Consider the following 16871-nt stretch of genomic DNA (forward strand, 5'->3'; position numbering starts at 1 on the left):
ATTGAGCCGAAATTGCAAGAATGATAAATGTCTTGTGTTTGAGTTTTGCTAACGAAAACGAAATACGAATGTGCCATGATTTATTGTTAAATGTGCATGGTTATTTGAATGATGTCCGGGCTAAGTCCCGAAGGCTTTGTGCTAAGTGACCATATCCGGACTAAGATCCGAAGGCATTTGTGCGAGATACTAATTCCGGGCTAAGCCCGAAGGCATTTGTGCGAGTTACTAAATCCGGACTAAGATCCGAAGGCATTTGTGCGAGATACTAATTTCGGGCTAAGCCCGAAGGCATTTGTGCGAGTTACTAAATCCGGGTTAAGTCCCGAAGGCATTTGTGCGAGTTACTATAACCGGGCTATGTCCCGAAGGCATTTGAACGAGGAGCTATATCCGGTTAAATTCCGAAGGTACGTGATTTGGGAATGAATGATCTTGCTGTAAAAATTTCAGTTAATGCTCTAGAAACATCCCAACATTGAGGTATGTTTCGTATGTGCTTCAATTTAGTTGAGCCCTTACAAATAAGTATTCGCTCAGTTGATAAACGAGCTACCGGCCTTTGGCTAAGTTGATCTTTTGTGTATGTACATAAGGGTTGGAAATGTGAAGCAAGTATGATATCGAAAATTTGTGCATATAAAATTATCCGTTTAGCTATATGAATGCTATACTTTGTTGTGCTGGAATTCCTTGCTCAAAACTTACTAAGCATAAATTGCTTACTCCGTTTCATTGCTCCTCTGTTTTATAGATTTGGTTCTCCAGCTATCGGACTCGGGATCTTGAAGTCAAAGTCGCCCACACTATCAAAGCCCCCCCTTTTGGTACAATTTTGGTTGAACTTCGAAATGGCATGTATAGGACTACCCGTTTGTTGTGGGTCGTGGACCCTTTGGACTTGTATAAATTTTGGATAGCCATGCGAAAATGGCTTATATGTGTTTGAGTATAATGTTATAATCATTTGGTGTGGATATGCTTGACAAGGATTGGCCATGGGAATGGTTAATCACTTTCATAAATTGTGCTATTTATGCAAAAAGGGCTAGTTGAATCATGGAAACCATGAAATAGGTAAAGTCTACCTTAAAGGCAGATGCTGACAGCAGCAGTGATGTAGATTTGGAAAATCACTAAAAATAGTAGGAATGGAATTAAATAGTGAATAAATTATGTAAACAAACCTTGATGAATATAATTTCATAGGAAAGTAATGAAACGATCATATGGACAGTATGTTAAGAGATATTCAGGTTCTCGTACGACAGGGCCAGAACGATTTCTGGATTTTTTGTTCCGACTTTGGAAATTCATTATAAATTAACCAGAGATAATTAGGAGTCATACCATATATGTATAGATTCCTCTCTGAGTCTAGTTTCTATAGAAACAAACGGCATCAGTATTGAAGCTCTGTGCAGGGAGATATCCAGGTCGTAATGCGCAAAGATCAGTGTAGTCGATCCCTGTAACATGGGAGACTTTGACTAATAAACTGTACTAATTGGCCTGACCAAAAATTCTAGAAAAAAATATGTAGATGGGCACATGAGTCTAGTTTCAGGGAAAAATCACGAAACTGATTTTTGAGTTGTGAAACTCAAGATATGATTTTTAAAGCGACTAGTACGCAGATTGGCAGTATCTGGGAAATATTTTTATAAGGGGTTTAAAGTCTGTTAACACCTCGTGTTCGACTCCGGTGTCGGTCTCGGGTTCGGGGTGTTACAGTACTATTCAAAACAGTCCTGAACTCAAACTTTGGAAAAATTACAATTTTTCCCCTAAACTTTTGCATATTTACACTTTTTCCCCTAGGCTCGGGAATTAGACTTCATCCCTTATTCTTATGTTTTATGACATTCTGATGACTTTTCCCTTCTATGGAAACATCAAATTCTCACTCTAACATATACTTATGACTATTAGGTATTTTTACCGATTAAGCCGTTTTACTCGTTTTCACTCAAACCGAGTAGCACAAGTTGTCTAACATAATTTAAAACCTCATATTCTATCATAAAACAGCAAAATAAACACATTTCACCTATGGGTATTTTCCAAATATGAACCCTAGCTCAAATTATTGCTAGAATAAGCTTAATCAAATTACCGGGATTCCAAAAACGTAAAGAACTTAAAAAACGGGGTTAGAACGGACTTACTATTGAGCTTGGAAAGCTTAAAAACCCTAGCCATGGTTTCCCCCATGCTAATTTCGGCCTCCATGAAAAAGATGAGTAAATTTTGGCTTTATTTTCCCTTTTTATTTCTTTGAATTACCAAATGACCAAAATGCCCTTCCTTACTAAACTTTCAAAAATTCCATCCATGTCCAATTTTTGTCCATCACATAGAAATTGGTCAAATTGCTATTTAAGACCTCCTAATTAATATTTCAAAGCAATTTCATACTAGAAACTTCTAGAATGCAGGTTTTGCAACTTATTCGATTTAGTCCCTAACTTCAAATTGAGCACTTTATGCATAGAATTTCTTCACGAAATTTTCACACAATCATGCAATCATATCATAGACCTCAAAATAATCATAAAATAATTATTTTTATCCCAAATGTTGTGGTCCCGAAACCTCTGTTCTAACTAGACCCAATTTTGGGCTATTACAACTCTCCCCCCTTTAGAGATTTTCGTCCTCGAAAATCTTACCGAAGTGAAGTTTAGTATCTTTCTCATAATTTCCAGCATTACTAACTAATTGTTTTCAAGACGATACTTTCAGAAACACTCTGTCATCAATTTGAATCCCAGGATAACTTAGTCACCTCTGATATTTCTCTAACTCTGTCCTTCACTTGTCAACCATTCTCAGTCTCTGGTCATATCTATAATTATTTTATCACTGAACACTTTGATTCCACACTTAGGAACTTAGTCAACATGATTCTCATGAATTTCTGTTATATACACCTCATCGGTAAAGGGGTGAGGTCGTACAGTCTCTAACTCGATTCTGACGTATATCTATATGACACATTTTTTTCATTATCCACATATATCATTATAATCATACTATCCACTTCAAATAATTTATTATTCATATCTGTCTTACATAAAATTTCCAATTATCTCATTTCAAACAAGTGCACTCACTCATACATTCTATGAATTTTGAATAACTTTAGTCATCACATTTATTAATTAATTTAGTCAAGCATGGAACAGCATATGTAGGCCAAACAAATATGAATAAATATATCATTATATAAACTTTCATCTGACATATTATCACATATACATATATCATGAATTCTTATTCATATCTTCCCGAGTTTAACACATCATAGCTAAACTTTATTCAAATACTTCAATATTACTATTAAATGGTCAGATGTAGCTCGGTTGGAAAATACTTCATTTTAAACAAAATGGTCTTCATTAGTGTCGGGAGACATCACACCAACACATATTTGTGGGATGTATAACTAAACTCTCACACTTGCTATGTTAGTTCGAGAATCGACTAAACCTGCTCTGATAACACTAAATGTAACACCCCTTACCTATACCCGAGGCCGGGATAAGGTACGAGGCATTATCGGACAAACATACAAACATTAAACTAAAATATGGACCATAAAATTTCATTCATATTTCAAAACGTTCATTCACTTACACATAGTCCTTTATTTGAGTCTACGAAGCCCAAAACATACTTTAGAAAAGGTTCGGGATTAAACCGAGAACTTACGAAAATCTTGAAAATTTCATGCTTTAAGGCTCCACACGCCCGTGTCCCAAAGTCATGTTCCATACATGGCTGAGACACATGGTCGTGTCTCTGCCTGTGTGGAATATACCTAGGCTATTTTCTAAGCTCTGGTCAACCTTAATCTCTTACACACTTATACAAAATCAAAAGCATATAATATGGTATTCATTTAATGATTAAATATTCTCAATTAAACCACAAACATAGCATTTATATATCATCATACATGTGTCTCTCATACTCATTTTACCTTTTTATTATAATACCACTTATACATTTATACCAAGATCATCATCTTACCAAATATCTTCAGCTTAATCATCAAGCATTCATATTTAAAACTAGATCATATCTTTATAAAATACCATAATTCAGATGCGCAAATAACATGTTTCCCTAAAACATTTTAATTCAACTCCATACCCTACAAGCATTACATTGGGACTAGTCATATATATATACATGTCATGATACATATCATTCTCTTTCTGTTTTCTTATAAACACATATCATTTATTTCATTATATCAATATTTCATATACCATAGTTTCCATGTATTCAACATATATTTATTTTCCTCCTCTTCCTCTCCATTCCACATGCTTAATGTATATAGCATTCTTGTAAGTACGATTTCACAATTTACTAATAAATGCTCACATCAAACTGTCCACATGAGTCATAGTCACTTATTTATAATTCGAGCTAAAGAGATCCAAATTAAGATCCGTAAATTTCACCTGAAAATAGACTAACATATCTTTCCACCATAAAATTTTCATAGTTTTTGGTTTAGCCAATTAGTACAGTTTATTCATTAAAATTTCCCCTGTTTCACTTTCTGACAGTTCTGACCTCTCTTCACTAAAAATTAATTATCTCACATTACAGAACTCGGATAATGTTCTTGTTGATTTATCTTGAAAATAAACTCATTAGGGATTTTAAAAATATAAGTTTAAGCCTACAATTATTTTTATCCATATTTTTTTTTCAAAAGTCAGAATAGGGGATCACGTAATCATTCTGAACCAGTCTCACAAAAACATAAATATCTCAAAATATAGAACTCCTTTGCTTGATCTATTTCTATTATATGAAAATAGACGCATTAAGATTTAATTTGATATCTTATTCAGTCTCTGATTCAATTTTTACTATTTTTGGTGATTTTTCAAAATCACAACACTGCTACTATCCAAAACAGTTTTATTCCTGATTCACTCTTTCACACTTTCTTTGTATTAACCTCATTTTAACATACATATCACAAATCATTTTCACCACATTTAATACATCACAAGTATAGGCCCATGATCACAAGGTCACCATAAAATCATCCTCATGTAGAACTTACTTGTTTATAACCTTACCACATCCTGGTCACTTAATGAACACATCATTCACATAACCAAGTTCATGCACTTATTCATCACAAAACTCACAAAACAATACATAGAGAGTCTCCCGTTGAACACTTCAGATCAATCCTCGAAACTTGGTGGTTTCAGCACATAGCTCCAGCCATCATAGAGTTCGGCTCTCTTGTACACATGGTGAACACTCAGTACCACCCATGTGACCTAGCCAATTTATCTCGTAGCTCTCTTGTCTACATGGTGTCCTTCACCTAGAGCCACGCATGCGACCTAGCTACATATATCCTGTAGCTCTCTTGTCTACATGGTGTACACATAGTATCACCCATGCGACCTAGCTACATCATAATGTCTTGTAGCTCTCTTGTACACATGATATGCACTCAGTACCATACATGTGACCTAGCTACATACTATCTGTATCATCCAATCTTTCCAAAGGTTCAGCAGAGATTTCTCTCTCTTTTCTAACAATGTCACCAATCAAGTAATTATCCACAAACATATTTCCAATATTATTATAAAATATCATAATACAAGTAATATTGATGTATTACTTACATATAAACTTACATCTCATTTAATATCAAGGCAATAACATTAAATTACACATTGCCTTATTAAAAATCATATGAACTTACAATTTCCCATAATATCCATAACCATAGAAATCACATTTATGTATGATAACTCAAAGCACTTCATGTACCATAGACATATTTTTAAATCAATTCATAAATTTGGCACCATAATCATTTAATTTAACATAATTCAATTAATTCACTAAATTTAACTTTCAAATATAAATTACAGCATTATTGTTGTATTATTATCATACCAACTTACATACTTTCAACACCTCGAAAATTTATAATAAATATATCAATTTTACATTGAAACATCATAAATTAATGCTTATTATACATATGAACTTACCTCGATACTAAAACGATCATTTTACCAACTTTCCCAATTTTTGATTTTTCTCTCATTCTAGGCTCAAATCTCATTTTTCGGGATCTAAAACATCATATTTTACTTATTTAATTAATGTACTATTCAAAACAGTCCTTAACTCAAACTTTGGAAAAATTACAATTTTTCCCCTAAACTTTTGCATATTTACACTTTTTCCCCTAGGCTCGGGAATTAGACTTCATCCCTTAATCTTATGTTTTATGACATGCTGATGACTTTTTCCTTCTATGGAAACATCAAATTCTCACTCTAACATATACTTATGACTATTAGGTATTTTTACCGATTAAGCCGTTTTACTCGTTTTCACTCAAAACAGAGTAGCACAAGTTGTCTAACATAATTTAAAACCTCATATTCTATCATAAAATAGCAAAATAAACACATTTCACCTGTGGGTATTTTTCCAAATATGAACACTAGCTTAAATTATTGCTAGAATAAGCTTAATCAAATTACCGGGATTCTAAAAACGTAAAGAACTTGAAAAACGGGGTTAGAACGGACTTACTATTGAGCTTGGAAAGCTTGAAAACCCTAGCCATGGTTTCCCCATGCTAATTTCGGCCTCCATGAAAAAGATGAGTAAATTTTGGCTTTATTTTCCCTTTTTATTTCTTTTAATTACCAAATGACCAAAATGCCCTTCCTTACTAAACTTTCAAAAATTTCATCCATGTCCAATTTTTGTCCATCACTTATAAATTGGTCAAATTGCTATCTAGGACCTCCTAATTAATATTTCAAAGCAATTTCATACTAGAATCTTCTAGAATGCAAGTTTTGCAACTTATTCGATTTAGTCCCTGACTTCAAATTGAGCACTTTATGCATAGAATTTCTTCACGAAATTTTCACACAATCATGCAATCATATCATAGACCTCAAAATAATCATAAAATAATTATTTTATCTCAGATTTTGTGGTCCTGAAACCTCTGTTCCAACTAGACCCAATTTTGGGCTATTACAGATTCAACATGAAGTAACTCATCGTCTTGACATTTCAACACAATATACTTCTGCTTACAATTAACCACTGCATCATGTTGGGTTAATCAATCCATTCCCAATATTACATCGAATTAATCAAAAGCCAGTAACATTAAATCAACCAAGAAACATTTACCTTTTACCATAAGTGGACAGTTTTTACAAACTTTATCCATATTTGCACATTGACCCAAATGATTTGAAACTTCCACCAAAAATTCAGTGAATTCAACAGGTAAGCTTTTAACATTTACTAAATTTGTGCATGTATATGGATGTGTGGAACCTGGATCAATCAATGCAGTAATATCAGTATCTAGTAAAGAAAAAGTACCAGTAATGACATCTAGCGCTGAAACATCTTCTCGGGCTCGTATGGCATATGTTCTTGTAGGAACTTGAGCCTCAGATTTATCATTTGAATCTTTTGTAGTGCTTCGACTACTATTAAAATTTCTGGGGTGTCTAGGTGGTCTACCCCTTAAAGCAGTGTTACCTGGTTTTGAAGTCTGTTCAGCATCTCTTTCTACTATTTCTAGACAGTCTTTCAAGAGGTGATCAAATGAACCACATTTGTAACATGCACCGGTTTTCATTCGGAATTCACCATAATGAAATTTGTTACAGTGTTTACGTTTTGGCTTCGTGTTTCCCACACTTCCAACACTAGTCATTGACGATGACGATGACCTGGGATTAGAGCATTGAGAACCACGCTCTTTACCGGAATACCCAGCTGAAGTAGTAGATCCTTCTTGATACCTCTTTGATTTCTTTGAAGAAAATGATTGAGACCTACCAATAGGTCTTTTCCCAGAGGATCAGGCTTCTCTATTTGCCTTCTTCTTTTCTTTACTTAGCTCTTCAGCTTTCTTTGCATGATCAGCAAGTGCTGTAGACTCTCTTATTTCTAAAATACCAATTAATAACTTTATGTTTTCATTTAATCCTTTCTCGAAACGTTTACACATTTCTGCCTCTATTTGTACCCATTCACTAGTATATTGGCTTAACCGAACAAACTTCCTTTCATATTCTACAACAGTCCTATTCTCCTATTTTAATTCTAGAAATTCTTTCCTTTTCTGATCTAGGAATCTTTGGCTAATATATTTCTTTTTTATTCAGATTGGAAGAATTCCCAAGTAATATTTTCTTTTGGAACCACTGAACTTACTATTTTCCACCACTGATAAGCCGTCTCCTTTAACAGAGATACAGAACATTTCAAGCATTCAGCTGGAGTACATGATAATTCGTCCAACACTCGAGTAGTATTTTCCAGCCAGAATTCAACTTTTTCTGGATCATCATCAATTGTAGCTCTAAATTCCTCAACTCCATATTTTCTGAGTTTATCTACTAGATCCTTACCAATTCTAACAGTTTCAGTACCCGATGGTCTCTCAAGAACAGTCTGAGTATTTGGTGGGGGAGGTTGTGATTGAGAAGCAGCATAATTTCTTCTCAAATATTCAGGAAACCATTTATCCAACATTTCAAAGAAAACCTCTTTAGCATATTCACTTCGGCTCTTTGATTTGGACCTTCTATTACTACTACCATTCATAGCTCGTTGTAAGAAAGCTTGAGAAGTACTCCAACTTCTTCAGATTCTGCTCTTGCTTGGTTGGAAGACATTTACTATATGAAAAACACATTTAAATTGGTCAGGAGATATCACACTATCATCAATTATATAATAGAATGTATAGTTAAATTCACATTTACTACGTTAGTCTAAGAATCAACTAAACCGTGGCTCTGATACCACTAAATGTAACACCCCTAACCCGTATCCGTCACTAAAATAGGGTTACGAGGCATTTATACAAAATCGAGTCACAAATATGCATTCCAAATCAAAACTTTTCAAATTTTACCAAAAAGTCCCTAATATGGGCCTACAGGGCCCAATATATGCTTTAGAAGTGATTTGGAACTAAATCAGTAACTTTAGAAAACTTTGAAAAATATTTCTTGTAGCTAGGGGCACATGCCCGTGTGGCTCCTATGGCTGTGTGGCCAACCCTTGGGCAATTCTGACTTGCAATTTCTTAAGCAACAAAAGGGCACACGGCCTGGGCACCTGCCTATGTGGCTAGGCCGTGTGGTAAACTTATTTTTCATCATGTTTACTCTATTTTCAAATGATTTTGACACATGACCATGCTTGAAACCCGTGTCTTACACATGGCCATAACACACGGTCAGGTCTTTTGCCCGTGTACTATCCTGACTACATATTTAAGGATGCAGGGGACACACGGTCATTTCACACACCCGTGGACTTATCGTGTGTCACACACACCTAAACACACGCCTGTGTGTCTAACCATGTGCACTAAAATAGGTCGTTTTAGGCCACTTTTCTCACCCCAAACTTAATCATTTTCCTGTACCAAAATTTAAAACTATATACCAACCAATTCAAAAAATTTCTAACATTCAAAACAACATGTTTTATATTAATCCACAACATACCAATATCAAACATGCTTCACTAGTCACTTTAATGACTTGATTACAAACCAAAATATTAAGTTGTTATTTGACTACAAAAGCTTATACATGCCATTATAACAAAATAGATTTATCATTTTTACCAAAATGAAGGGATTGATAGTGTGATGATAGCTCTGACCCAATTCCAACCTTCACGAGCTTTGAGCACTATAAAACAGGAAAAATAAACCTAGTAAGCATTAATGCTTACTAAGTTCATATAACCAAAATACACTTACCATTCATGTTCATCATGTAATTCATAGATTAAGTAATATGTCCATTAACTTAGTCAATTAGAAAATAAGGCCTATACACAATCATTCAACTAATTGATTAGTTTCCAAAAATACTAAAATGCATAGATGAGCTTATCATGCCATTTGTTTTTATATCACTATGTATGTCATTATCGCTGAATTATTGAATTTCTGATGGACCTTTCTTTTTCCAGTTGTACACTTAAGGTGTACATTCCTTTCCAAGTGGTACACGCAAAGTATATCTTTCCTTTTCATATGGTATACGCAAAGTATACCTAACCTTTCCAAGTGTAACACAAAGTGTACATAACCTTTTCAAGTTGTACCATTTAGGTACATGATAAACCGTATTTTATACATATTTTTATCCCAAGCTTAGCACATCTATGGATGATTTCTCCTTAGATTTGGTGAATTCGATACTACTAATCCTTTAATTTCATGTTTTATACTTAGATGAGCATAGGACAGTAAAAAGAGAGAGAAATGGGCCAAAAATCGAGAAAACGGGCCAACATGGGAAATCAACACGGCTTAGACTTTCTCACACGGGTAGGCCACACAGCCGTGTCCATTTGGAAGAATTGAAGCCCAACTCAAATGGGTAGACCACACACCCGTGCTTACTTAACAGCCTTAACTACGGTCTGAAGCAATCGCATATGGGTGTGTCATACGGGCATGTCCCTATCGAGCCCAAGTATAGTCCTAATCGGAAAAGGCCACTTTTGAGGGCTCTTAGGCATTCTAAAGCCTATTTAAACACCTGAGGAGGCACTTAGAGGGAACACACATGGAGTACGAGGTAGGGAATTACTCAAGGAAAGCCGATTGATCCATCTCAGAAGCCAGATTCATCGTCAAGACTGAAGATCTCCCTTCAATTTCTTTCAAGAGTCTTGGGTTTTCTTTATGTTTTGTTATCTTTATTCTTTTGAACTGTTTTCTTTCATAATTATGAACTAAACCCCCTAAATACCTAAGGAGAATGAAACCTAAGACGGATCTTGTTATTATTATCTGAATTATATGATAAATATTTTGACTTGTTCTTAATTATGTGTTCTTAATTCTTGTTTTAATATTCCAGGATATTGATTCAAGTTAATGCGCTTATTCAGAGGAGCAAAAGTCCCTGTCTAAGAGTAAATTTGTCGTAATTCAGCGGAGTTGATTTCACACCTAGAGATAAGGTGACAAGATTTTGTCAGATTAGGGTGAAACCTAATAAGGAAATCCATAGATCGAGTTAATGCAACACTAGGGAGTTAATTAGAAAGAGATTTCAATTAATCAACCTAGGGTTAGACATTATTAGTCTCGAGGGAGATAATAATATAATTTAAGGATTTCTACGGATCAAGTCAAATGAATAAATCGTCTGATTCAGAGTTAAATAACAAGTGAAGTCTAGGTGGATTTTTCCTAGGGCATTGTCTTAATCAATCGAACTTTCCCAAAAGCTTTTCCCCAATTTCCTCCCTATGCACCCTTAGTTTAGTTAATTAGTTTAGATAAACAAATCCATTAATTTTTAGGCTAGATAATAAAAAGAAAGTAATTACTAATACTCTTGGCTCCTTTGGGTTCGACAATCCAGTCTTGCTAAAGCTATACTATTGTTTGATAGGTACACTTGCCTTTATCGTGATAATGGTTAGTTCCAAGAATGATTAATTATAAATTTTTAAAACCTATCGCGAATATCACGTATCAAGTTTTTGGCGTCGTTGCCGGGGAACTTAAGATATTAGGAACACTCAATTTTTATTACTTTAGCCATTTTACTCTATTTGCAATTTAAATTTTTATTTTCTTTTCTAATTTTCTCTTTTACTCACTTCTGACAGGTTTTTCTAGTTTATGACTAGAAGAAACCCGTCAGGACCATTACTTTTTGATAGTGAGATCGATCGCACATCTCGCAGAAACCGAAGTGAAATAAGGTAAAGCTTAAGATACACAGAGAAAGAGCAAGAGGATGATATTCAACCCACAACCGAGGAGATGGCTGAAAATCAGGAAAATCTGGTACCTCCTGTGATTGCTGCTGATCCAGTAAATCAGAATCCTACTCTGCGCACTATGTATGATTATGCTAAACCAAATTTAATAGAAACTGAGTCAAGTATAGTTAGGCCTACTATTGCTGCAAATAATTTTGAACTGAAACCTAGCATGATTCAAATGATACATCAATTTGTTCAGTTTGATGGTTTGCAGGATAAGGATCCAAACAATCACTTGGCAAATTTTTTGGAGTTTTGCGACACATTTAAAATCAATGCATTTTTTACGATGCCATACACCTTCTGTTATTTCCCTTTTCATTAAGGAATAAGGCTAAACAGTGGTTGAACTCGTTATCACGAGGGTCAATCACTTCTTGGGAACAAATGGCTGAAAATTTTTTACTAAAATATTTTCCGCTGGCTAAAACGGCTAAATTAAGGAATGATATATCTTCTTTTGTACAGATGGATCTAGAAACACTCTACGATGCATGGGAGAGATACAAGGATCTATTGAGAAGGGCTATTACCATGGGTTACCACTCTGGCTACAGGTTCAAACTTTTCTCAACGGCCTGAATCCTTCAACTAGACAGATGGTTGACGCAGCCGCTGGTGGGACTATCAATAATAAGACACCTGAGGATGCTTAGGAATTTCTAGAAGAGATGTCACTAAATAATTATCAGTGGCAAGTCATAAGGATAAAGCCAACGAAAGCAGCTGACATTTTTAACGTCGATTCGGTCACCATGCTCTCTAATCATGTAGAACTTTTAAATAGAAAAAATGATGGTTTTATTAGTTTTTCACAGTTTCTGTAACACCCCGAACCCGAGACCGACACCGGAGTCGGACACGAGATGTTAACAAACTTTGAAAAATTTTTCCAGACACTGCCCAGTCTGAGTACTAGTCGCTTCAAAAATCATATCTTGAGTTTCACAACTCGAAAATCAGTTGTGTGATTTTTCCCTGAAACTAGACTCATGTCCCCACCTATGTATTTTTTTCTAGAACTTTTGGTCAGGCCAATTAGTACAGTTTATTAGTCAAAGTCTCCCATGTTACAGGGGTCGACTACACTGACCTTTTCCCATTACGACTTGGATATCTCTCTGCACAGAGCTTCAATACTGATTCCGTTTGTTTCTATGGAAACTAGACTCAGAGAGGAATCCATACATATATGGTATGACCAATAATTATCTCTGGTCAATTTATAGTGAATTTCCAAAGTCGGAACAGGGAATCCAGAAACTGTTCTGGCCCTGTTCTACAAGAACCCGAATATCTCTTACTGTACTGTTCATATGATTGTTTCGTTACTTTCATCTGAAAGTAGATTCATCAAGGTTCAATTACATAATTTATTCACTATTTAATTCCACTCCTACGAATTCTTGTGATTTTTCCAATCCACACCACTGCTGCTGTCAGCCTCTATTTTCAAAGTAAACCTTACCTATTTTCGGGGTTTCATGGACCAACTAGGGCCTTGTCATACATATGCCCACATATGATCATACTTAGCCATTCCAATGGCTGATCATTTGCTCAACACTTCCATTCCAACTATAGTTACATCATGAAACCATCTATACATTCATAAACACGAATGGTCTAATGCCATACTCCACTTCTACAAGCCATTTTCGCATGGCTGTACACTTATACATTTCATAAAGTACTCGAAAAACAACAATGGGTAGTCCTATACATGCCATATCAAAATTCAACCAAAATAGTACACAAAAGAGCCTTTGATAGTGTGGGCGACTTCGACTTCAAGATCCCGAGTCCGATAGCTGGAGAACCAAAAATCTATAAAACAGAGGAGCAGTGTAACGAGTAAGCAATTTATGCTTAGTAAGTTTTGAGCAAGGAATTCCAGCATAAACAAAGAATAACACACATTTAGCTAAACGGAATATTTCATAATACGCAATTTACCGATATCAAACTTGCTTCACAACATTAACAACCCTTATGTACATACACAATAGACTAACTTAGCCGAAGGCCGGTAGCTCGTTTATCAACTGAGCGAACATTTATTTGTAAGGGCTCGATTAAATTCAACACATACGTAACATATCCCCATATTGGGATGTTTTTCGAGTATTCGCTGGAATTTTATAGCAAGCTCATTCATTACCAAATCACGTACCTTCGGGATTTAACTGGATATAGCTCCTCGTTCAAATGCCTTCGGGACATAGCCCGGTTTTAGTAACTCACACAATGCCTTCGGGACATAACCTGGATTTAATAACTCGCACGAATGCCTTCGGGACTTAACCCGGATTTAGTATCTCGCACAAAGGCCTTCGGGGCTTAACCCGGAATTTGTATCTCGCACAAATGCCTTCGGATCTTAGTCCGGATATATTCACTTAGCACAAAGCCTTCGGGACTTAGCCCGGACAGCATTCAATTAATCATGCACATCTAACAATAATTCATGGCACATTCATATTTCATTTTCATTTGCGAAACTCAAACACAAGGCACATATCGTCCTTGCACATTCGGCTCAATAGCCACACATAGAGCATGATTTAATCACATTGTAATTTAAGCTCTCTTACTCAAGAACTTACCTCGGGTGTTGTCGAACGATTCCACTAGCTATTCAACCACTTTTTCCTTCCCTTTATCGGATTTATTTCCCCTTTGCTCTTGAGCTTAATTAAACAAATAAATTGATTTCATCATTTAGGCATCAAAAAAATGAACACAAGGCACTTAGCCCATATTTATACATTAGACATTAAAGTCTCATACATGCAAAAATCATGCATCAACACAACATATTAGCTAATTTCTTTCCCCTTGGCCGAATATGCATGTCTATTTTTGGGGTCGATTTCAACACTTAATACACACATATACACACTAGTAAAGCATCCTCCCCCTTTTCATCAATTTAACACATGCATTGCTCATTAACATGCAAAGTTGCATTCGGCCTTAGCACACATCTTGCTAGCCGATTCTTCTCCATTTAGCAACCAATGCACATATGTGCTCACACAAAAATGCTAAAAAGGAGGTTCAAGAATCATCAAGCCATCATCACATGCATCATTAACAAGCTTCATATTTTGCATGCAATGGCATTAACACAACCTCCACCTAGGCCGAATCTTAACTCATCCTCATGCCTCATCACCACAACATCAAACACCAACCAAGAATGATGCATCCATGGTCAAGTGCCAATTCCATCACATAGCAAGATTTAGACCATGGGCTAGGTAGAACTCAAGCTAACAACTAAAACATGCATGCATCTCATGGAACATCATCAAACATACCTTAGCCTAGCTACATGCATGGCCGAATCTCTTCACCTTTCTTCTTCTTTCCTCCTTAAAATTTTTGGCCAAGGATGAACCAAAGGATGAGAAAATTTTTTCTTTGTTTTCTTTCTAATTTAGGCTAAATGAAGGTGAGAAAAGGATGAACAAAGATCTTCTCCTCTCTTTTCTTTAGCTCACGGCAATGGGGGGGGAAGAGAATCAACTACACATTTTTTTTTGTGTATTCATCATACTCCTTTTCATTATTTAATTTCCATGCCTATTATTTTATTTTTTTCCACCCATGATGCACCAACAAAACATGTCTATGACATGTCTTGGCCATCAAACTTGGTCTACCATGCTTGTCATGGCCGGCCACTACTAGTAGGGGGGGAATTTGACATGCAAGTCCCCCTTTGTCCACATGCACTAATAGGTCCTCACACATTGACCTATCACATTTTAGAATTTTCTCACATAAGTCCTATTGACTAAATTCACATGAAATCAACCAAATTGAAGCTTGAAATTTTCACACATTCATAATTACATATTCTAGACAATAAGTATCACATTCAAACATTTCAGTGACTCGGTTTAGCGGTCCCGAAACCACTTCCCGACTAGGGTCAACTTTGGGCTGTCACAACTCTCCCCCACTTAAGAAATTTTCGTCCCCGAAAATCTTACCGGTAAATAGGTTTGGGTATCGTTCTTTCATCAAGCTCTCGGTCTCCCAAGTAGCTTCCTCGATCCCGTGTTTGAGCCATAACACCTTTACTAGCGGAACTCTTTTGTTTCGCAACTCCTTCACTTCACGAGCTAGGATACGCATCGGTTCTTCTTCATAGCTCATGTCGACTTGAATTTCAACCTCTGATGGGCTAATTATATGCGATGGATCAGATCGATAGCGTCGAAGCATCGAAACATGAAAGACGTCATGAATCTTTTCAAGCTCCGGGGGCAAAATCAATCTATATGCAACCGGACCAACTCGTTCGGAGATTTCGTACGGCCCAATGAATCTTGGGCTCAACTGCCCTTACGGCCGAACCTGAGTATCTTTTTCCAAGGTGAACCTTAAGGAACACTTTGTCTCCCACCTGATACTCGATGTCTTTTCGTTTCAAATCTGCGTACGACTTCTGACGATCCGTGGCTACCTTCAGACTTTCACGGATTACCTTTACTTTCTGTTCAGCATCTTTAATCAAATCAACTCCGAAAATTTTACTTTCACCGAGCTCGGTCCAAAACAATGGTGTACGGCATTTACGACCGTACAAAGCCTCGTAAGGTGCCATCTCAATACTTGATTGAAAACTATTGTTGTAAGTGAATTCAATCAAAGGTAAATACCGTTCCCATGAACTACTGAACTCGAGGATGCAACATCTCAACATATCCTCAAGTATCTGAATTATCCGCTCGGATTGACCATCGGTTTGGGGGTGAAAAGCAGTGCTAAAATGCAGCTTGGTACCCAGAGCTTCTTGCAATTTCTTCCAAAATCGTGAGGTGAATCTCGGATCTCTATCCGACACGATAGAAACAGGTACCCCGTGTAATCTCACAATTTGATAAACGTACAATTCAGCTAGTTTATCCAATGAAAAATCTGTACGTACGGGGATGAAATGAGCCGACTTAGTCAGTCTATCAACAACAACCCATATCGCATCCTTCTTACTTGCT

The sequence above is a fragment of the Gossypium hirsutum genome, chromosome A02 (assembly GCF_007990345.1).
Source record: "Gossypium hirsutum isolate 1008001.06 chromosome A02, Gossypium_hirsutum_v2.1, whole genome shotgun sequence".
Taxonomy (NCBI): domain Eukaryota; kingdom Viridiplantae; phylum Streptophyta; class Magnoliopsida; order Malvales; family Malvaceae; genus Gossypium; species Gossypium hirsutum.